This window comes from Ictidomys tridecemlineatus, chromosome 4, assembly GCF_052094955.1.
Source record: "Ictidomys tridecemlineatus isolate mIctTri1 chromosome 4, mIctTri1.hap1, whole genome shotgun sequence".
NCBI classification, from domain to species: Eukaryota; Metazoa; Chordata; class Mammalia; order Rodentia; family Sciuridae; genus Ictidomys; species Ictidomys tridecemlineatus.
In genome coordinates, this window is record NC_135480.1 from 124981044 (window position 1) to 125003995 (window position 22952).

The following is a 22952-nucleotide window of genomic DNA, read 5'->3' on the forward strand; positions in this document are numbered from 1 at the left end:
TCCACTGTGCATATGTAGTTTTTCAAATGCCAGTTTCACATATGAGCCTTACTAAATCTCAACCCCTGAGGTTTCGATTTTTTAAAAATATTCCTTAGTTATAGTTGAATGCATATCTTTATTTTGTTTGTTTATTTTTATATGGTGCTGAAGATAGAACCCAGTGCCTCAAACCTGAGGAGAAAGTGCTCCACCACTGAGCTAAAACCTCAGCCTGAGGCTGTGATTTTTAATGTTGTGTAGAAGCAGGAAATAGATCCAAAACATTGCATACCAGAGGACAGTGGTTATCTCAAAGAATTCCACTCCTAAATGTCTCCAGATAAGAATTGGCTGCTTTTCTCAGGCCTTGCCATTTTGCCTGAACCAGTGACCACCAGACCACAGATCTCTGGTGATGTTGATGAATGTAGGTAGGTATCTACAACAACAGGTTGTAGACTAAAAATATGCCAACATCTCAAGATATGCTTTACTCAGCAAACCAAAGCTTTTCCAAATGACCAATGCCTGATGTTACAGAATCAAAAAATGATGCAGTGGCTGGATATGCAGCTCAGTGATAGAGCTTTTGACTAGCACACAGTGAGGCCCTTGATTCAATCCATAGCACTGGGAAAAATTTATAACAGAGTAGTCTATGGGATTGTAATATAGTTGATGATGAAAATAACTGACATGGTATCAAGTCCCATAACCAGCCTTCAGAAATGATCACTTTTCAAGTGTTGGTAGAGTATTGAAAAAGAATAACCCCAAAGATATATAAGGACTATTAAAAAATTCTTCGTTTTCCAACTACATCATGTGTGAGGCCAGGTTTTCTTTGTATGCTTCAATATAGCATCAGAAGCAGATGTAGGAAGTCAGCTGACTTCTGTTAAACAAGGCTTCCAAGAATTATAGGACTATAAAAAAGCCACACTTCTAAACATCATTAACACATGTGGGTTTATTCTTTTTATCTTAAATGAATTGATAAATATTCTTGAAACTTTTTAGTTTTAATTTCTAATACCATAAACATTGATAGATTTGACCCACATGAACAAAAAGTTTCTTGCAGTTTTCAATAAATTTTAAGCCTGCAAAAGAGCCCCAAACCAAAATGCTTGAGAACAGCTGAACTGCAATATGGAATTTTATATTCCTCCAAGAGTGTGCAAACATTTTTAATAAAAAGCTGTTAAAGCTATATAACTGCATATGTATGTATTATACCTTTATACTCACACAGAGAAAGAGTTGGATAATAGATTGATTATAGATGTGCTTTTGTGTAGGGTGATCCTGACATCACCAGGAATAATATATCTCTTTTCACAGCTTCCAAGCAGTGAAAGATTACATCCAAGCCTATTTGTCCCTGTTAGAGAAGAAAGCGTTCATCACTGAACATAAGACCGAACTCTATATGCTCTTTATCAACTGCCTAGAAGTAAGCCGGCTGCCTCTTTGTTGCTTTTTTTCTGCAAACCATCTGAACCATATGGTTTAGGCAGTGGCAGAGTTTCCGAAAACTGTCAGAATGCAGCTTTATTCAATACAATTAACAGATGCTTCTTTTCCGTGTGGAAAAAGAAAGATGTTTCAAAGACATTGCTCTGCTCTTAGATGTCACACACACAGTCAGGAGCCACTTGGTTATGTTTCCTTCACTGCATGTGTGATGGTGGTCTGGTGAGATCCTTACCTAGTATCTGAAGCTGTCTGATGTTCACACAACATTGAAAGTCCCTAAGGATGCATTCTTACAGGTGTCCCTGTTGTTAAGTAGTGTGTGACTACATTGTCAGTCACATGCATGTTGGTACAGCCTGGAGGAGTACACCTCAGGGTTAGCAATGGTCATCCCCAGCTGGCGAGATCATGAATCCTTTTTAATGTCTTCATATTTTTATTTCCAAATTTCAAGATTATACACATTTTTTTTCTCATATGTTTGCTTTTTCAGTTGTTTTCTATGAATCAAAAAATTTATACTCAGATCTACAATAATGATTTTTATTTTTCCTTGAATTCTCACTGGCAATTTTAGAAGGTTGGGGAGTTGCCTATTATAGAGTATGTTACCCTTTTCTTTCTTGTTCTCTGTTCCTTAGGATTCAATTCAGGAGAAGACCAGTGCTTACTGCACAAGGAGTGAACTTGACTGCCTGAGGGAGGAAGGCCATTTCCTACAGACCTGCTCCTCAGAGAGACAAGGCCAAGGACCTGCCACTGCTGCGTCTGTAGAGTACCTGCAGGAGGTGGCCAGGACTCGCCTGTGTCTTGACAGAGCTTCTGACCTCCTCTTGGAGTTTCAGGAGGGATTAGGCAGGTCTTCTCTACCTTGGAGAAATTAGCTACAGGTTCAGAAGGACAAGAACTGTCCTTAGGGTCTTGCTGGCCCTTACCATGGTCCCCTCTTCTGGGTGTTTTTTACTGAGTTCCCCAGAAGCAGGCCCTCAGTCTCCAGTCACTAACCAGCTTTCTCCTTGCACTCTCAGAGCTGGCTGAGGAACAGCAGGGCTACCTGTGGCACGTCCAGCAGTTCTGCAGCCAAGCAGGGAATGACTGGCACCGCGTGTACCTGGTCTGGAGGCTCGCGAGCCTGCGAGGGATGGAATTTGTGCAAAGCCTCTCCAGGCAGGGCCATCGATGCCAGTGGGTGTTTCCCAAGGGAGTCATTGCACAGCAGGTGAGACGCAGGTCCCTGGCAGAGCGGGAAGCTATGGGCACCACTCCTCACCCTCCCAGCCCTCACGACAGGCAGGACGCAGGCAGGCATCTGGTCCTTGGTCTCTGCTTCAGGGTGGGCTTAGGCCACTTGCTATAGGGCAAAGGTAGGCATGGACACATGTGCGTGCACACTTGTGTGTGTTTCTGGTTTGTTGTTCACCTGCATTTTATCTAGGCTTCACTTCGGGGAAAGTAAATGAGTATTTTTTTAAAATATTTGCTTCCAGTAAATTAAAAGGTGACCTCTTGCAGGCTGTGTCTTGTGCTCTGTGCTAGGCAGAGGTGGGTATACTTGAAAGACAAGTGTAATGGGTTTGGCTTTCAGGCTTCTCTGTTCCCAGTGCTCAAAATTTGAAAATTCTTACTGTCCTAGGGTTAAAAAATATGGCACTGCAGCTCCTGGCATCTTTAATATGACCAACTGGGACTCAGAGATGACATGTTTTTTGTCACCTCGCTTGGGGTGGTGCCATGTGTAGAGAAAGCAAGAAGCTCCAGGGTCAGCCTCCCTCCTCCCTGGGCTCTCCCTATGGAAGACATGCTCCTGAAGACTCCCAGGACTGTCATGCCTGGACCCTACAGGGAGTCCCAGCTGAGCTACCTCCAGCCTCCAGTGGTGTCTGCTGTTTTTCTTAGCCTATGGAGATGGGCCTTGCAGAACACCTCAACCCACTCCACCTTGACTAACCCTTTTCTTTTGAGCTGCAGAAAGACCACACGGGCCAGATGGACCAATACCTGGTGCATGGGGACAAGTACAAGGCACTTCGTGACGCAGTGGGCAAAGCCATGCTCGAGTGCAAGGCCTCCGGCCTCGAGGCTGCTCTCATGGTAGGATGGGCTCAAAGATTCTCCCTGATGCAGGTGGCCCCCCTGACCTTGGTTATGTCAAAGGATGCAGATATGGTGGAGAGGGCCTCTGAACAGCCCCTAGAGTGACACTATATGCCAGGAGGCAGATGCCCATGGTCTCACTGGTAAGTGAAAGATGTCAGGACAATTAGCAAAATCCATAGCTGTATAGATTCACAATCCACATATATGCTTATGTGTCTATTTTGATGTTGATACAGAGATTTAGGATTCTAATCTTTTAAAAACATTTTTAGCTGTATATGGACACAATACCTTTATTTTATTTATTCATTTACTTTTTATGCAGTCCTGAGGATCAAACCCAGTGCCTCACACATGCTAGGCAAGCGTTCTAACACTGAGCTACAACCCCAGCCCCAGGATTCTAATCTTTAAATTGTTCTGGTCTTGCTTCCTTTTTGAGTCCCAGTTTATCTGGGCCTTATGCTGGAAAGAGGAAATAGAAAAACCTCTCAGGACACATTTCCAAGACCAGTGAAGTAGTTGGAGGAGAACAGGTGCTGACTTCTGTTTCTCCATCATGGCTGCCTGGCCCTTGTGCACTGAGGATAACCTGAGCATGTCTCATGAACTCATAGCCCCAGTCATGTGCGTGAAGGGCCATGGTGCGTGGCCCAGGGAAGGTTGCTCCAGGTAGCGCTATGTAGCTTCTGAGGGCTCGCTCCATGCCCCACCCGCAGGCCTGCAGGAGCCCCAGAGCTCAACAGGCCGTCTACCTGCTGCTGGCGCTGTTCCGAGAAGTGGCTGCTCTCCACTGCTCCCACAACTTGAACCTCCACCCTAAGCCAGAGGTGAGTGACACATTGGGGCTTGAGTTCAGTCTCATGATTAGGAGGAACTTTCTGAGCACAGTAGAAGTCATAAACTTTTATTTTCTATCAGGATAATAGGAATTATGACCTTCCATAATTTCCTATCTAGGATAGAGGGTGTACCCTTGTTATGTGGAAGAATTATTCATTGTTTAACCCAAACTTACAGTCTCAGGAATATTACCTAATTAATTACCTAATGTTTACCAAAACAGAGTCTTGAGATCTGCACTCAAGAATGTGGTTGCTGTGTTTCTATATGAAAATTCTCTTTCCTGATGAATTTCTCCTCCATTAGTGATCATTTAACTATACTTATCTTAATATTTGATGTGCACTCAGTATTGAAATGTGTGACTTTCAAAGAGAAACCCTAGTTCACACAGTATTCTTCTTTGACATATCCTAACATGAAAAACGTCTTTCATACCAGCAATGCGAGGCTGTGAGCAGGTTCATTGAGGACAGCAAGATCCTGTCTCCTCCGGGGGTTAGGCCTTTCGCAGCATCCCTCGTGGCCAACACTCTGCCCTTGCTGAGCGCGGGCCCTGGTGCTGACAGCCTTGAAGGAACAGTGACAGAAATGGCTGTTCACACTGCGGCTGTCCTTCTGTGTGGACAGAGCAAAGTCTTGGTGCCCCTGAGGAATTTGGCCTTCTCCCCAGCCAGCATGGCGGTAAGCTGCATGATGATGACTTTGGTTTCACAGTGAAACTTCAGGGTTTTTCATGTTGAGACCTGGCCTGTGGCTGTGGGAACACTCCGACTTGTCCATCTTCTAGATTCTCTGCCCTGTTGCCCCACTTGATCCTTCAGCACAGTCCTGGTAAAAACATGCCCTACCCTTTGCCGTTTCACACAGAGATGTTGTTCATCCTCTGTAAACAGCTCTTGAACAGAGAAGAAACTTTCTTACTCTGTGCCTCTTGCTGGGTTGCAGCTACAGCCCACAGGCTCACTCAGCAGAGCCACTTCTGCTCTTGGTCTTTCAGAATGCTTTTCTTCCAACCATGCCTGAAGACCTGCTGGCTCAAGCCCAGAAGTGGGAGGGTCTGGAAGGCGTCCACTGGTATAGTGAGTATTGGTGTAAAGGGAAGGTTCTCACTCCTCTCAGTTTGGAAGGTTAGCCTGCAGCCATGCCAGATTGGACTTGGCTTCACAAGAGGTTGGACTTGGCTTCACAAGGTTCTGCTGAAGGCCCATATCACCTGCCTCCTCCTGGTGGTTCGAGGGCCACAGACTTGGCTGGCTAGATGACCAAATCATTTCCCTGCATAGTCATGGGAAAAGACCCTTTGGAATGCACTGTTGCTTGGCAGAACATGCCATTTGGAATAAGGGGGACCTGGGGACCAAGCTGAGGCTCATTCAAAGGCCAGTCATAAATCAAGGGTTTTTGACCCAGAGAGAGCTTCCTGTAGTCTGGACCTGGGAGACTGCCATATATAACCTCTGACTGTATGTGAGTTATGCTGTTACCTTGAGTAAGTAACCTTCTAAAACTAGTTTTTAAGTTGTTCTAAATCATTCTCTTGCCATAAAAGGAAAAATCCAAGAGAATAGAAAAGTATAAATACTACCCCCCCCACCACTAAGTTACTCCTGGTGTGTGTCTGGAATCTAACCTCTCTCTGAAAGCTAAATGCAGACATTTTTCACTGATGACATGTGTTCACTGAGCTCCAGTTTACTTGACATGTCAAGTAAACTTAGCTGATGGCATGGCTCAAGGCTTCTGGTGAGATCATGAGGACATGGGCAACTTCCCCTTCCCACATAGGTCATTTGGTGGAGTCTCACTAGCTAACATGTGTCCTATTGTTCTTTGAACAGCTTGTCCTTATGGTCATCCGTGTTCTGTAGGAGAGGTGAGCCATGGTGTTTGGGGGAGGCTCAAAATGTGCATTTCCCATCTGGGAGGGGAGGGAGGGCCTAGGGAATGAGGGAGACATAGGGTGTATTCTGAGGGCTACTCAGGGTGTTCCAGCTGAGTGTGTAAATGGCACTGTAAACATGATTCTTTTCTGCAGATCTGTCTGTGCATTGTAGGATATTTAGCAGCATGCTTGGTCTCAGCTCACTGGGTGCCAGTAGCAGCGCCCCTTAGCCCAGTTTGATGCCCGAGAATGTCTGCAGGCACTGCCCAAGACTCCTAGGATGCCATGATGCTGCTGACTGGGAGCCTTACCTCCCTCCCTGGCCCTGCAGCAGGGCTCAGCCAAACAGACCTTCAGCTAGTTCACTAATCAGAGAGGAATGTGGGCTAGATACCAGAGGACAGGAGAGGACAAGAAAGACTTATGGGTGATGAGCCCTGGGAGACAAGCACATGCTGCTCATCTGGGACTCCAGGGCATCTCCTGGGCTGCTCATGGCATCTGCACTTGCTGAGCAACATGCTGCTGGACTAGACTTATGTGTGCTGCTCCCTAAAGTGAACAGGATGCTCCTTGATGTGACTTCACCTTCCTGACTCCCACTTGCTTCCTTGTCTGAGGAGTGAAATAAGAAGAGATTCCAGGGCCCCTCTTATCACTGAGTTCTGTGGTCTGAGAGCTGCAGCTGGAGGGGCCTGCTGTGATTGATTCATAGCATGCAGTGGGGTGCCATTTGACTTGGAAACCTGGGCCCATTAGTGGTGGCAAATCTTATGGTTGGGTTTTTTTTTGTTTTTGTCCAGTGGATGTGAGGAGGTCTGCTTAGAAGTTATTAACACCATCATTCCTGGTGTTAGATAACAATGCTCTAGAGGCTGACATGCTAGACACAGAGATGGAGCAGGCAGTGAATAGGAGAAAGGAAGATGGGACTATAGACACTAGCCACTCTACTTGGGAGTAAAAAACTTTATTTTTGGAAAATGAAGCCACATTTGTCCATGGACAGTTTATGTGGTTAAGTGCCCACCCTCTCCCCAGGGCTCCTTCTCCTCCCTAACACACACATGCACCAGATGCAGACTGTGGCACACACCACCTCCTATGCAGGGTGGCTTCTGCACATGTACCAGTGCTGGATGCAGTGCTGACTGTGTGTCCCCTCTATGTCCCAGTGTGGTAAGCCGATGGAGCAGAGCTTCTGTGTTGACTGTGGTGCTAAAATAGGAGGTATCAACTACAGACCTCATGCCGGCTTCCAAAGTATCAGGTATGTGGACTCAGCTTCCGTCCCTTGGAACCTGAGGCTCTGGGCTGTCCATTCCAGCAGATGAATCATATGAACTAGAGGATCACTAACACCACTGTTCTACATCTGGACTGTGTCATGTTGGGGATCCACGTCAAGCATACCTGTAGTCATGTAGTGCTGAAGCTTTTTGTTTTTTTTTTTTTTGCTTTGTTTTATTTTTGTGGTACTGGGGATAGAACCTGGGGCCTCACACATCCTAGGCAAGAGCTCTGCCATTGAGTTGCACCCCTTCCCTGTTTTGTTTTTTTAATTTGAGAAAAGTGAAAGACAGATATAATCAGTGTTTTTTAAAAACTTTTTTAGTTGTAGATGGATAGCGTGTCTTTATTTTATTTTTTCTTTTTTTCACATATAGAGCGCAATTTTTCATATCTCTGGCTGTACACAAAGTAGAGCCCCATCATGAATGTCTTCATACATGCACTATTTTATTTATTTTTATGCGATACTAAGGATTGAATCTAGTGCCTTACATGTGCTAGGCAAGCACTCGGCCACTGAACTCCAGCTCGAGCCCTGTAATCAGTCATATTAACTACAGCCATTCCTCCATGTCTGTGGAGACTTGTTTCCAGGACACTTTCCTCCATAGATACTCAAGTCCAGATGTTCAGTTCCTTTATATGTCATGGCACAGTATTTGCTTGTGGCCTACAAATATCCTCCTGTAAACCAGTTTTGTTTTTTTTTTTAATGGTACTGGGGATTGAGCCTAAGATTCTTAAGCACTGAGCCACAACACCAGCCCTTTTTATATTTTATTTAAAGACAGGGTCTTGCTAAGTTGCATAGAGTCTCACTAAGATGCTGAGGCTGGGTTTGAACTTGTGAACCTCCTACTCAGCCTCCCAAGGCACTGGAATTACAGGTGTACACCATTGTACTTGGCCTCTCATAGGCTTTTTTTTAAAGAGAAAGAGAGAGAGAGAGAGAGAGAGAGAGAGAGAGAGAGAGAGAGAGAGAGAATGTTTTAATATTTATTTTTTAGTTTTCTGCGGACACAACATCTTTATTTGTGTGTGGTGCTGAGTATCAAACCCAGCGCTGCGTGCATGACAGGCAAGCATGCTACTGCTTGAGCCACATCCCCAGTTCTCCCATAGACTTTTAAAAAATCATCTCTAGGTTTCTTATTATACTTTATGCAAATTGAATGCTATGTAAATACTCATTTATCATAATTTTAGGAAATAATGACAAGAAAAAAAAGCTACTCTTCAGTACACAGTTCTTTCTGAATATTTTTGATTCATAGTTGGTTGAATTCACAGGCGCAGAACTGCAGATACATAAGGCTAACTGTACCAGATTCAGAAACTAGATAAAAATCTGACCTTCATCCAGGAATATTGGTACACACCTGTAATCCCAGCTACTCAGGAGGCTGAGGCAGGAGAATTGAAAGTTTGAAGCTAGCTCAGAAAACCTTGAGAGACCCTGTCTTAAAATAAAAATAGAAAGGACTTGGGGTGTATCTCAAAAGTAGGGTACTTTCTTAGCACATGTGTAGCCCCCACTCAATTCCCAGAACTGAAAACAACAAATAAAAATAAAAATCTGATCTCATAGTCCCATGCTTGATCCTGAGATGAGTGTGGCTGTCAGAGCTCCCTTAAGATGACATGCAGGACCTTCTACCTCACCATTTATCTGGCTTTTCTGTTACAAAGCTTAAAATAGTCTAGACTCTTATCTTCTTAAATTATCAATGTCCTTGAAACTTGAAAACTTTTTCCAGTCTGTATATCCCAGTTTTTGATTTGGGAAAATTGAGAATTACGTAGACAATCCCCACATGGATGAAAAATGCCCCAAACTTGCTGTCATGAGGAAGGTGTTGGTCTCCATCCTGACACTTTGCACTAATGGCCACATCGTGCAGCCAGTTAACATTGGGAAAGTTGCAGAGTTTGGCCATCCAGGTGGGTGGGTCTAAAGAGAGAAGGATGTGGAGGCAGGTGGTCTAGGCTTGGAATAATTGATCCTTTTAGTGTTTTCTTCAAAGCTTGAAACCTAGCTGGATGTGGTGATGCACACCTATCATCCCAGTAACTCGGGAGGCTGAGACAGGAGGATTGTGAGTTCAAAGCCAGCCTCAGCAAAAGCAAGGCACTGAGAAACCCTGTCTGTCTAAATAGAATACCAAATAGGGCTGGGAATGTGGCTTTATGGTCTAGTGCCCCCCCAAAAAAATGGGGGCTGGGAATGTGGCTCAATGGTTGAGCCCCTGGGTTCAATCCCCATTACCATTACAAAAACCAAAAAAACAAGAAAAAAACCCCAAAAAACTGGGAACCTAGTCATTAAGATGTGAGGCCACTGGAGCTGAGGAGAAACAGACATCTCTAGTCTTCATCCTGTTTCCTCTCATCCTTTCCAGAGACAGCACAGACAGAACCAAGACTGGCCATGTGCTGGGCCACCCGCAATCCAGAGATGTCGTAGTAGTGTCTGACCGAGAGCTGTCCCCAGTCATCTTCATTCTCATGCGCCTACTCACTCATCTGGCTATGCTTTTGGGAGCCACTCAAAATCCCGAGGTATAAGATGCTACTGCTAGACTCTCTTATGTTGCTATAGGAAGAACCTGCTGTGTTTGCATCCAGTCCTTTTGTCTACAAAGTCCTAGCCACCTAGGGATTTTATCTAGTCCACAGGTAATGCAAAAGTTATAGATCCTACTTTTCCCTCTGGGGCATATGATGCAATGGGGGAACTACTCCTCAGATTATGGAAAATCCTCTTCATTTTTTTAAATTTTAAAATCTATTTTAACTGACACAAAACAATTACACGTTTGTTACAGTGTGACATCTTAGCATGTGTATACAAGGTGCAACAATCAGATCATAAAGTCTACTCTGAGTATACAACTCTGTCCATGCCCACACCTGGGCATGGGGAGGTGGTGGGACCCTGTCACCTACACTCTTGTGGTGGCTGCAGGAGGTGCAGGGCAGCATTCCCTGCAGCACCAGGATGACATCAGAGCCAGCAATCTCTGGCTCTACTCACCTCCCTCCCTTCCTCTGCTGCCTGTGTCATGCTGAGAGCACCCTGACCTCACCTAGAAACCACCCTCTCCCCAGTGCTGGTGCTTCGCTCCCTTGGCTTCTCACTGTGTCCTCTACACACTGATCTCACTACATGTCTTGTCTCGTTGCCCTCACAGGCTGTGATAAACATCATCAAGCTTCCAGTGAGTGACCCTAAAGGATTCCTGCAGCAGCACATCAGGAGAGACTTGGAGCAGTTGACAAAGACGCTGGGGAAGAGTGCCAACGAGACCACCCATGTGGTCCACCTCATGCTGCGCTGCCTTCTCAAAGAGCAACACCCACTCCCTGACTGGAGTAAGCAAGGGATGTGGGCTGGGCATAACTGCCAAGAGGCCAGGCTCCCTCAGCTCCTAGTGAATGGCATGACAGGAGTGGGAGCAAGCACTCTGCTCTCCTTGCGGGGGGCTGGAGGGGCTGCTGCACTCCTCCACACACCACATGCCTGGCTGGGGCTTACATCACTGATACCTGGTGCTTGTGCATGCACCATTAACCTGTGCCCTGGGAGCATGTGGCACCCCAGCAGGTGACATGTCCCACTTTTGCTTTCCAGAGATGTCACACTTATACCCTGACCTAATATGTACATGTACACAATTTGTTACATAAACAAAGGAAGCTACAAAACACTGTCTGCTGAACTAACTCTTGTACTCTAAACAATTAAATCCAGGCCAAAAGCAAAGGTCTGTGAGGGGACTCTGTAAGTGGTTATCTGAGTGGCATTAGGAGGGATTTCAGTATCTTCTTGCTTACTTTAAAAATCTTTTAAAACCATCATTGTACCATTGTAGAACAATGTTATTTAAAAGTATACAGATAATAACAGTAGCAATAAAATGTCTGTTACCACCACCGGAGAATCTGTTCCATTTCAGGGATGTCTTCATCAGAAACCAGCATTAGCATGTCCTTCCCATCTTAGCAACACTGATTTTGTGGAGTACCTCTTGTTCTGGTGTGGCTTCCACAGCACATGGACTCGGGAGCCCTAACCTGCTGCCAGCTCCCCAGGACCACCTTTGCCTACAGGCCTGGGGGCAGCAGTGAGGTGGCTCTAGGTAGCTGTCAGCATTGCTGTGCCCCTAGGCTTTTGAGTTCACGTCTTGTCCTTAGCCATTTGTTTAAAATACTTTCAAGGCCACAGCTGTGGGCTGGAGGGTTGTCAGAGACTAAAGTGTCTTCACAAGGCCTGGAGGCTGGTGTTGGCAGTACCTGGTGAACTTAGGAAGTTATCACCCCAAAAGGAGGACTATCTCTATTAACATTATTTAGTGTTTACTGTATAGAGAGCACTGCTTTTTGTTTGTTGGGTAACAGACACATTTTGATTTTCTTTGTAGGACATTTAAATTTTGATGCAAAATTGTCAAAAAGAGGACATAGAAACAATTGGGAAAAACATGTCAAAGCTCTTCTTCTACCTGAACTGGAGGTAAGTGGTGAGTGGTAACCACTCTTTATCCCTCTGTCCAGGAGGGGGTCCCATTCATCTGTGAGCACTGTTGGCCCACTGTCCTCAGGAGGGCTGTCAGAGGCCTTACCTGGAGAAACCCCTCCTTCTGCTATCCCCCTCCTGCACTAGTCTTAAGTAAGGCCAAGGATTATCAGGAATTCCCAGAGGGCAGATGGCAGCCTGCTCCACTGCTTTTTATAGCAGGATGTGAAAGTAAGAGGCAGAGACTCTCCAGGAATGCATCGACAATCTCTCTGGATTCATGACTGCTCTGCTGAGAACATCACAGAGCTGACTATCCACAGCAGGACAGGGAAGTCAGTAAGCAAAAGGGCAGTGAAATAAAGGCCCCGAGTCTCACTCTGTTTGTGGAAGCAAAAACCCTATGAACAAGGAACCCCCTAATCAGTGAAAGATGGCAAAAGCAAGCATCTGGGTTGTGCAGGCAGATTCCTAAGGAGCTACTGTGGGTCCAAGAGCTGCCTGGTTGTCTGTGACAATGTCTCACTTGAAGAATGCTGTGTCATTTCTTTATCCAGCATCTAGATAAGACCCTGCTGACTGTGAGCACACTCATCAGGCAGGATGAGCGCATCAGCTCGAGCCCTGTGGCCAAAATCATATATGGTGACCCTGCAAGCTTCTTGCCCCAGCTGCCCCAGAGAAATGTGGCTCATTGCTCAAAAATTTGGAGCTGCAGGAAGAAGATCACAGTCAAGTACCTCCAGCACGTTGTGGAGCAGAAGAACGGCAAGGAGATGGTGCCCGAGCTCTGGCAGTTTCTACAGAAGGTGTGTCTGCTTCATGGGCTTCCCCCTTTTCCTGGTAGACTTCTCCTGAGGACTGGGAGGCTCTGTGCCTGGGTTCAAAGTCATCATTCCTAGAGGCAGAATCCTAAGCAACCCCATCAGCACTGTGATTCTGAATGCAAGGCCTGATCACAGGAGTCTTAGGGAAGAGCTCAGAGATCTTAAGACACATCTGCTGAAGTCACAGGAGTAATATGCACATTACATAGTGCACAGTGAGGTTAGCAGTGATCTCTAAGGAAGGCCAGGAGAGACCACACGGGTTACTCGACTGTGATACCTTGTGTTCATCCCCAGAAGCTGAGTAGGTGGTCACTAGCAAATGCCTGCTGAACAGTCAAAAGTGTACACCAAGGGGCTGAGGTTGTGGCTCAGCCATAGAGCTCTCGCCTAGGCGTGTGAAGCACTGGGTTCAATCCTCAGCACCACATAAAAATAAATAAATAAAATAAAGGTATTGTGTCCAACTACAATTAAAATTATTAAAAACAAAGAATGCACACCAAAACCAAACCATAGCCCTCCCTATGCCCTGCAGGTGGGAGGCAGTGTGCTGCATGATGGGGCTATAGGGTGTGGAGTCACACCTGCCAGACCCAGAAACCATCCCCGGCTTTCACCCACTTGAGCTCTCCTGGGCCATAGTAGAGGTTCACACCACCTCCTTCATGGACCAGTACCACAGCTGGCAGGGAGCAGAATGATTGGGGAATGTCTGGTGCTCACATTAGGAAGGACTTCATGTTAGTGTTGTGATCTCTTATTAAGACATGGTTTTATTTGACTGAGGATGCTGGATCCTGGCCCTTCAGAACAAAACCCAAAATCACATCAGCTACCACTGCAGTAGGCCTTGGTCTTTCCTTTCAGCACACACCCAACGGTGGGCCCAAGAGTCAATTTTTTTTAAAATTTTTCTCAAATTACTTATTTTTATTAATTCATTAGCTGTATACATAATGGGAAATGGTGTGAAATTTCCATGTATGCATATAGCATGCATTGATCTTGTCTTTGTGTCTGGCTTGTTTCACTTAACATAATATCATCTAGTTCTATCCATTTTGCTGAAAATGACAGGAGTCATTTAATCTTATAGCTGAATCATATTCTATTATGTATTTAAACCACGTCTTCTTTATGCATTTATCTGCTGATAGCCTTCTAGGCTGATTCTGTGTCTTATTGTGAATGGTGCCACATAAACATGAGCATGCAGTACCTCTTTGATACCTGATTTCCTTTGGAGTGGTATAGTTGGATCACATGGTAGATCTTTTTTTAGTTTGATGAACCTCCATACTGTTCTCTATTATGAAGTATTAATTAAAAGTTGTACCAGAAATATATTAGATTTCCTTTTTCTCTTCATCTATGCTAGCATTTATTATTTTATTTTTGAGTTCATCTATTTTTGGGTATGGGGGACTAGTGGCAATTGAACCCAGGGCCTTTTCTTGGGCTTTCTAAGCAAGCAATGCTCCACTTCTGAGCTACAGCCCCCATTTCCTGCTTTTTTTTAAGACAAGGTATCCCTAAATTGCCTAGTCTAACTTAGAACTTGTTGAGGCTGGCCTTAAACTTGTGATCCTCCTGCCTAAGGCTCCCAAGTAGCTGCGATTTCACACCTATCTTATTATTTTTTTTTAAGTAAGAGTCATTCCAACTATGGTAGGATGGCATCTCATTGTAGTTTTGATTTGCATTTCCTTGATGACTATTATATTGAGCATTTTTTCATATATTTGTTAACCACTTATATTTCTTCTTTTGAGAATTGTCTATTCAGATCATTTACTCATGTTTAAATTGGATTACTTTGATTTAAAAAAAATTTTGAGTTATATATTCTGGGTATTTGCCTGCTGTCAGGTGAAGAGTTGGCAGCTATTTCTCCCATTCTGTTAGGTTGTCCCTTCACTCTGTTGGTTGTTTCCTTTGCTGTGCAGAAACTTTTTAGTTTGATGTGATCCCATTTGTCATTTTGCTCTTACTTCCTTTGGTTTGGGGGTCCTATCCAGAAACCCATCACCTATGCCAATGTCTTGGAGTGTTTCCCCTGTTTTCTGCAGATAGCTTCAGAGGTCAGGTCTTACATCTGGGTCTTTGGTCATCTAGAGTTGATTCTTGTGCAAACTGAGAGATGGGGTCCAGCTCAGTCCTTGAGGGAGCTTTTCATTAGAGGAGAGTGGGGACTTGATCCAGTTCATCCTACATCCCTCACCACTTGGTGAAAGGATGGGATGACCCCTTTCCTATTTGCAAGCTTCAGGGTATAATCATGTAAAACAACCCACTGACCAAACTAAACTACACAGAAAGTCCCCAGCCTGCCCTAAAATCTGTACACCCCATGTTGTTTCTCAATTAAATAGAGGAAGTGTTACTGAGCTATCTTCTCTTCTCCAGGAAGCAGAACTGAGACTGGTGAAATTCTTACCTGAGATTTTGGCCTTGCAAAGGGATCTAGTAAAACAATTCCAGAATGTTCCAGAAGATGAATATTCCTATTCCATCAGGAGTTTTATTAGCAGTCACAGTTCAGGTATGACTGCTGTCTGCTGCAACCAAGATCAGGACCATCCATGTTTGGTGGTTCAAAAGGATCGATCAGGCTGGGACATGAGGGTGGGGCTCAGTTCCTAAGGTAGAGAAAGAGGCAAAGGATGCTAAATCCCAGAGATGGCCATGAGCCACTGCTGTGGCTAGAAAGCCCTCAGCCTCTCCAGCTTCTCATACAGCCTAAAACTTGAAACTCAGGCATGCTGCTGAGTGAGGGAAGGTGCAGGGTCAGGTTTTTGGGAGCACGCCTTGTGGTTTGACCCTGGCCAGCGTGGTGGTGGGGATTGTTTCCATGGGGCTCTTACCAAGTGTTTTGTTCAACAGAGGGACTGAGGCAGCTATTCCACAACAGGATCACCATCTTCCTGTCCACGTGGAATGCCCTGAGGCGATCACTGGAGACCAATGGTAAGTGTCCTCCTCTACGTGGCTCTGCCAGCACCCTGCTGTGTATGTGGCAACACATCCTGTTGATGGAGGAGCTGGGATACATGAACCAACCTCCAAAGTCATCCTCAGTCATCTTGAGTCTATAAATATGGAATCAGAAAGGAGTTGGGGGCACTAGAAACTTAACAGCCAGGGCCTAGATCTTTGGACGTGGCTGCCCGTGGCTTCCCTTCTCTTCCCCTGCCTCCAGACAAACACCGGGAGCAACATCCCTTTGCTTAGTAATGACCCTGTCTTTTAAAGGTGAAATCAAGTTACCTAAAGGCTACTACAACTCTGAGTTGGATCTGGACACAGATTTTAAGGTCATCCTGCCCCGGCGTCGGGGCCTGGGCCTCTGCTCAACTGCATTAATTAGCTACTTGATTAATCTACATAATGAAATCATCTACACGATGGAGAAGTTCTCCAATGAAAACAACAGGTACTTTGTAAACTCACCACCCTGCCACCAAGCTGGGGTGCAGACTCTAGCCAGCAACAGCTCCTGTCCCCCAGATCCTCTCTCAGCCTTCCTCAATAAAGCCCCGTATTTGCACATGGTTTTCACTTGCTTACACTATAATGCAGAAGCAGGAGCATATGCCCCAAAGCCCTAGGCCTCACACACTTTCTCTGGACACCAAGACCTGTATCTTGTGTCCCTCAGCTATTCCGTGGATGTCTCAGAGGTCACTGACCTGCATGTTGTCAGTTACGAAGTGGAGCGGGACCTGATGCCTCTGATTCTCTCCAACTGCCAGTATCAAGTTGAGCAAGGTGGGGAGACCTCACAGGAATTTGACCTGGAGAAGATCCAGCGGCAGATCAGCAGCCACTTCCTCCAGGGCAAGCCCCGACTGACCCTCAAGGTAGGCTGGGCCCTTTGCAAACGATTTGCTGTAGTTATGAACAACCCTTGTGAGTTTCAAGGGGAACAGACAAGTGACACCCAGGATGTTGTCTGTGTTATCTCCTTCTCACTAGTGATCTGTGGTCCCTACACCTTCTCTGGGCCGGGAGGTGACCCAGTTCTCTTCCACATTACCATCACTGTCTGCACCTGTCCCCCAGGGCAGCCTCAAGTGTCAGTGGACTGGGATTCCACTACAGTTAATGGCACCACCAAAAAGACCTCACTGCTGCCACCCCTTCAATTGCATATGCAGTCCATGCCCAGGAACCACCACACAGACCTTCCCCATTCTCTCGTCCTCTAACTGCTATGGCCTTGACTTCACTTCAGAGCACTTAGCCGTCAGTCCAGCTGCCCAGTGCCAGTAGCACCACTTCATCTTAGTTTCCTGCCAGAATGCCCCTATGCGGGGAGCATCAGTGCAGGCACCCCTGGAAAGGGGCAGTCAGGAACCCCCACCCCCAGCCAGTCTGCAGCATGTGGACAGTTACATGGCCTCCACCACACTCCCTCATCTGGCACAGAGGCCCTAGCTCGACCTTCCAGGTGTCTCCAGCCCCTTCCTTCCTTGCTGCATCAAACCCTGTGAACTGCCTCCCGACTCCCTGAACACAGTGGCACTTCTATACTGTCCCTTACCGTAGCTGCACTCATCCTTACAGGTCCGGTCAGGTGTCATTCTCAGATGTATTTATTCCTTCATTATAGTTAGCCTGTCAGTTGTTTGAGCCTAAAGCCATTTTTAATTCATCTTGACAGTGGCTGTCTTGTGCACAGTCTCTGCTCAGTGTTGTTGGATAGATCACAAATATTCACATTCCCATTCCTGTTCCTCCAGCGCTCTTCCTCTCTGTGGTCGGCAGATACACTATTCTACAGGGCAATATCTGCAAGGTCACTGTAGCCAGGCTAGATTTCTTGTATTACTTGTGTTACTGTGGAACAGAATCGTCAGAACACAACAAAGTTACATGCCTTGCCCAGGAATATACTGTCCGGCTTGGTACTTCCACTGAGTCACTGTTGAAGAATACATCTGTCATCAGATGGAAGCCTCCTCTATTTTAATTTCCAAAAACTTTTTTTTCTTTCTCACTTAGGGGATACCCACACTGGTATACAGACATGACTGGAACTTCGAACATATCTTTGTGGACATCAAGAACAAAATGCCACAGGTGGTCATGATAAACCCTCACTTGCAGGGTTGTTCCATCCACATACGTAAGGACAGTACAATCTCATCCTGGTGTCTGCTGTGAGCACCAGGCTTTCTGGCTCCCTGAGGAGCTTAGGGATCCCAGAGCTCAGAGAGGCAAGCAGGATGGCAGATCACCAAACTTTCTTGATGAGAACAGACCAACCCCTTGGGGGTTGTTTTCTCAATGATGATATCATGACCAGATATCAATATCCAGCAGCATATTAGCAGCTGCTTCAGGTGCTAAAGGTTACTCATGCTCCTTAGGTTCTGCTACCAACAAGTGGAGAGGCTCTTGTGCCTCTCCGTGTCCTCATGGATCATGTGGAGGATTCAGTTAACTTGGGCTGATTTCTGTGCAAAGTCTGAAAGGCTGCGGCACTCAGCATCAGTTCAAGCACAAGCATCAGCTCTTACCATAAGTGCTGGATAGTTGGCCCTGCCTGTGTTGGCAGGTCACAGTTGGGCTCTTACCAAGTAGGAGAAGTAATAGACTGACCCAAGACTCTGTCCTGGTTTTGGTTTCAGAGCCCCCTCCCCAACTCTGCCATGGGTGCCATCAGTGGAGAGCTTCGGTCCTATAGCGATGCCTGTGAAGCACTGTCTATCATAGAGGTCACTCTGGGCTTTCTAGGCACAGCTGGTGGGGATCCAAATATGTACCTAAATGTGTATGTCCAAGACATCCTGCGAATGAGCGACCAAACAACTCCGGTTTTAAAGGTAGGTCTTGTGTGCTTTTCAAGGAGAATCAAGATCACCTGGTCTTAGTTTCCTGCCAGAATGCCACCACGCAGGAGCCTGGTGCAGGCATCTGTAGAAAGGGGTGGTCAGGAACCCCACCCCTCACCAGTCCACAGAATTTCAGTGCACACTGGGGACAGGAGAGGCAGGGACGCTCAGTGCTGACCACCTAGTAGAGCAGGATGCAAAGGTGACTGAGGACATTGACTACCTACTCATTGCGTGATACAGTTACAAGCTGCTGCAGGAGGCGGAGACTCTCAGATGTTTCCAAGATGAGGCAGGTAGACTTGTGGATGGAACAGAGATGGCCTCATGATGAAAATAGACAAAATTAGGGAGAAGTGCCCTTGGGTACCACTCAGAGTGAGCCTTCACTCCTACTTGGGACCCTCTTCCTTTTCCAGGCTTTAAGCAGATGTCAGTTAAAACATGCTGTTGCCCTCTGGCAATTCCTCTCTGCTCATAAGTCGGAACAGCTACTGCGACTGAAGAAAGTGAGTCTGCCCTGCTTCTGCCCAGACTGAGGGTGCTGCACACTGGTCCCAGGCTTTGATGTTGTACTTTTTCATCTTTTTTAGGATCCCTTTTGGGAAATCAGTTCTAGGTACAAAGCAGACCTCAGCCCAGAAATTGCTAAGCTCCTCAGCACCTTCCTGAATCACACAGACCTAGATGCTTTCCTCATGGAGCTCCATGAGCTGATAGTGTTAAAACTAAGAAACACCCAGGCCCAGGAGAGCTTCAACCCTGAATGGAGGTAGGTGTGCACACCTAGAATGTTTGGCATCTCCCTTGACATGAAGGTAGTTCCACCTTACCACAGGACCCTCTGTCTACTGTTCTCCATCACCAGAGCAACTGAGAACTTATTTCTTTGGTTTTAATCTTTTGGGGACTTCTAAAAGATAACTATGAAATCATATATGCTTATTATAACAAGTAGACCTATGTCAAAGAAGTATGCATTTTAGATTAGGTAGATTAAGCTACACCAATGTGTGAAATCTGAAATATCCAAAATTATGTGAATTTTACATTTGTGTCAATCTAATGGCCAAAAAATGGTGTCTTGTTTTCACACCTACTTGTGTGGCTGGGCACATTTTTAAATCTATCACCATTTGCTTATCATCCTCTGAAATAGCTCTTGGTAGCTTCTGGTTATTGGGCAGGGCAGTTGATCTGTTTCCTTCCTTCCTTCCTTCCTTCCTTCCTTCCTTCCTTCCTTCCTTCCTTCCTTCCTTCCTTCCTTCCTTCCTTCCTATTGGGCATGGCAGTTGATCTGTTTCTTTCCTTCCTTCCTTCCTTCCTTCCTTCCTTATTGCACCCATGGTTACTTAGCTACTGAGATGCATCCCCAGGTCTTTTTATTTTTAATTTGAGATAGGACCTCACCATTGCTAAGGCTGGTATCAACTATGTGATCCTCCTACCTTAGCCTCCTGAATTGCTGGGATTGCAGGCATATACCACCACCCCTAACCAGTTTATCCCTTTTTAAAAAATATTTTTTAGTTGTAGATGGACATAATATCTTTATTTATTTATTCTTATGTGGTGTTAAGAATCAAACTCAGGGCCTCACGCATGCGAGGTAAGCATTCTATCACTGAGCCACAACTCAGCCCTTATCTCACTTTTTAAAAAATATTTAATTTTTAGTTGTAGATGGACACAATATGTTTATTTTATTTATTTATACGTGGTGCTGAGAATCAAACCCAGGTGAGTGCTCTCCTTTATCTCTTTTTTAATAATTTGTAAAAGCTCTTTGTATAGAATAGATTATTTCCTTTGATCTACATGTTACAATTGATAGAAGTAAGAAGTCAATTGATAGGATTTTTTCATAAAGCCTCTGTGGGGCTGGGTGCAGTGGTGCGTGTCTGTAATCTTAGGAGCTCAGGAGGATTGAAGGTTCAAAGCCAGCTTCAGCAACTTAGCAAAGCCCTAAGCAACTCATCAAGGCCCTATCTCTAAATAAAATATTGAAAAGGGGTGGAGATGTGGGCTGGGATTGTAGCTCAGTGGTGGAGCACTTGCCTAGCATGTGTGGGGCACTGGGGTCACTCCTTAGCATCACATATAAATAAACAAAATAAAGCTATTGCATTTATCTACAACTAAAAATATATTTCTTTTAAAGTGTGGGGGGTGGGGATGTGGCACAGTGGCTAAGCACCCCTGAGTTCAATCCCCAGTACTTCCCCTGCCTCCCCCAAAAAAGCTGCCATAGGGATGTACTTCCTTATCACTTCCCAGGGTGCTAAGCCATACTGTTTTCTCCTGCTGCTTTTATAGTTCTACATTGCACATTTCTTTCATTAGTCAGTTCACTTTTATGTGTGGTATGAGGCAGGTATTTCACTTGACTGGCTTTCTGGATGGAAAGTCAGGCTACATTTGCTGTTTCTGCCCTCAGGCCATATGGCACATGCCTGTACAATGAAGTTCCCCTTCCTAGAGAATTTGCAACCTTTGGTAAGATACACCATGAGAGGGAACACCTTCCTTTTTCTGAGTGGCAAAGCTTTGTTTCTGATGCAGCCAGACAGGCCCATCAGTGGAGTGCCTGAAATGGCCTAGATGAGCATCATCGAGGAAGCTCCACCCCCCAGAAGCCTTGAGCCTAGGACTCCAGGTCCAGCTCAAGAACTGGGCAGCTGGCTGACCTGAAGCTGACCCTCAGTATTTCTGGTCTTAGCACCCCAGTCCTGGAAAGAGTGAGAGCTGATAGGCTCCTGCATGCTCTAAACACTGTCTCTTGTGCCTGATTTTGCAGCCTGAGGGACACTCTGGTGAGTTACATGGAAACCAAAGAGAGCGAAGTTCTTCCAGAAATGGAATCCCAGTTCCCAGAAGAAATACTGCTGTCCAGCTGCGTCTCTGTATGGAAAGTGGCAGTTACACGGAAACAGGACCAGCAAGCAAAATAGGACTCTCTACTCTGTCCCTTTATATGCTGGGGACATAGCTCCCCTCCCCTCCACTGTGCCTCAGGGCAGCTGGAAAGACAGTGTTGGCATAGCACTGAATTCAAGGCCAGCATGCACTGTGCCAGCTGATGGATTTTTTTTTCTTTTTATTGATTTTTTTTAAATACACAACAGCAGAATGTATTACAATTTTTATTACACATATAGAGCACAAATTTTTATACCTTTTTATAAAGTATGTTCACACCAATTTATGTCTATATACATGTACTTTTGTTGCATTACAATTCTTATTATACATAATCACCACAATTTTTCATATCTCTGTTTGTATATAAAGTAAATTGACACCCAATTCATGTCTTCATACATGTACTTTGGATAATGATGTCCATCACATTCCACCATCCTTGCTAATCCCCTTCTTCCTCCCTTCCCCTCCCTCCCCTCTGCCCTATCTAGAATTCATCTATTTGTCCCATGTTTCCCCTCTCTACCCCATTATAAGTCAGCCTTCTGATATCAGAGAAAACATTCGGCATTGTTTTTTTTGGGGGGGATTAGCTAACTTCACTTAGCATTATCTTCTCCAATGCCATCCATTTACCTGCAAATGCCATGATTTTATTCTCTTTTATTGCTGAGTAAAATTCCATTGTGTATATATGCCACATTATTTTTATCCATTCATCCACTGAAGGGTATCTAGGTTGACTCCACAGTTTAGCTATTGTGAATTGAATTGCTATAAACATTGATGTGGCTGTGTCCCTGTAGTATGCTATTTTTAAGTCCTTTGGGTATAGACTGAGGAGTGGGATAGCTGGGTCAAGTGATGATTCCATTCCCAGATTTCCAAGGAATCTCCATACTGCTTTCTATATTGGCTGCACCAATTTGCAGTTCCACCAGCAATGTATGAGTGTACCTTTTTCCCCACATCCTTACCAACACTTATTGTTATTTGTCTTCATAATAGTTGCCATTCCGACTGGAGTGAGATGATATCCTGGAGTAATTTTGATTTGCATTTCTCTGATTGCTAGAGATGATGAGCATTTTTTCATGTATTTATTGATTGATTGTATATCCTCTTCTGAGAAGTATCTGTTCAGGTCCTTGGCCCATCTGTTGATTAGGTTATTTGTTTTTTTGGTGCTTAGCTTTTTGAGTTCTTTATATATCCTAGAGAATAGTGCTATATCTGATGTATGAGGGGTAAAAATTTGCTCCCAGGAT

The 22952-nt window shown here is 45.2% G+C and overlaps 1 pseudogene across 1 annotated transcript in view; it reads left to right on the forward strand.

Moving 5' to 3' along the window:
* Positions 1–22068, forward strand: part of LOC110597002 (E3 ubiquitin-protein ligase RNF213-like) — a 188775-nt pseudogene extending 166707 nt beyond the window's left edge. The window contains exons 55-76 of the transcript XR_013437186.1: positions 1327–1438; positions 2103–2316; positions 2490–2680; positions 3424–3552; positions 4278–4388; positions 4843–5085; positions 5402–5483; positions 6243–6277; positions 7462–7556; positions 9979–10138; positions 10771–10951; positions 12001–12092; positions 12653–12904; positions 15332–15467; positions 15809–15892; positions 16178–16358; positions 16584–16785; positions 17930–18007; positions 18559–18753; positions 19182–19271; positions 19356–19534; positions 21560–22068. The product of XR_013437186.1 is annotated as an E3 ubiquitin-protein ligase RNF213-like (transcript). The remainder of the gene's footprint in view (positions 1–1326; positions 1439–2102; positions 2317–2489; positions 2681–3423; positions 3553–4277; positions 4389–4842; positions 5086–5401; positions 5484–6242; positions 6278–7461; positions 7557–9978; positions 10139–10770; positions 10952–12000; positions 12093–12652; positions 12905–15331; positions 15468–15808; positions 15893–16177; positions 16359–16583; positions 16786–17929; positions 18008–18558; positions 18754–19181; positions 19272–19355; positions 19535–21559) is intronic.
* The last annotated feature ends 884 nt before the right edge of the window (positions 22069–22952 follow it).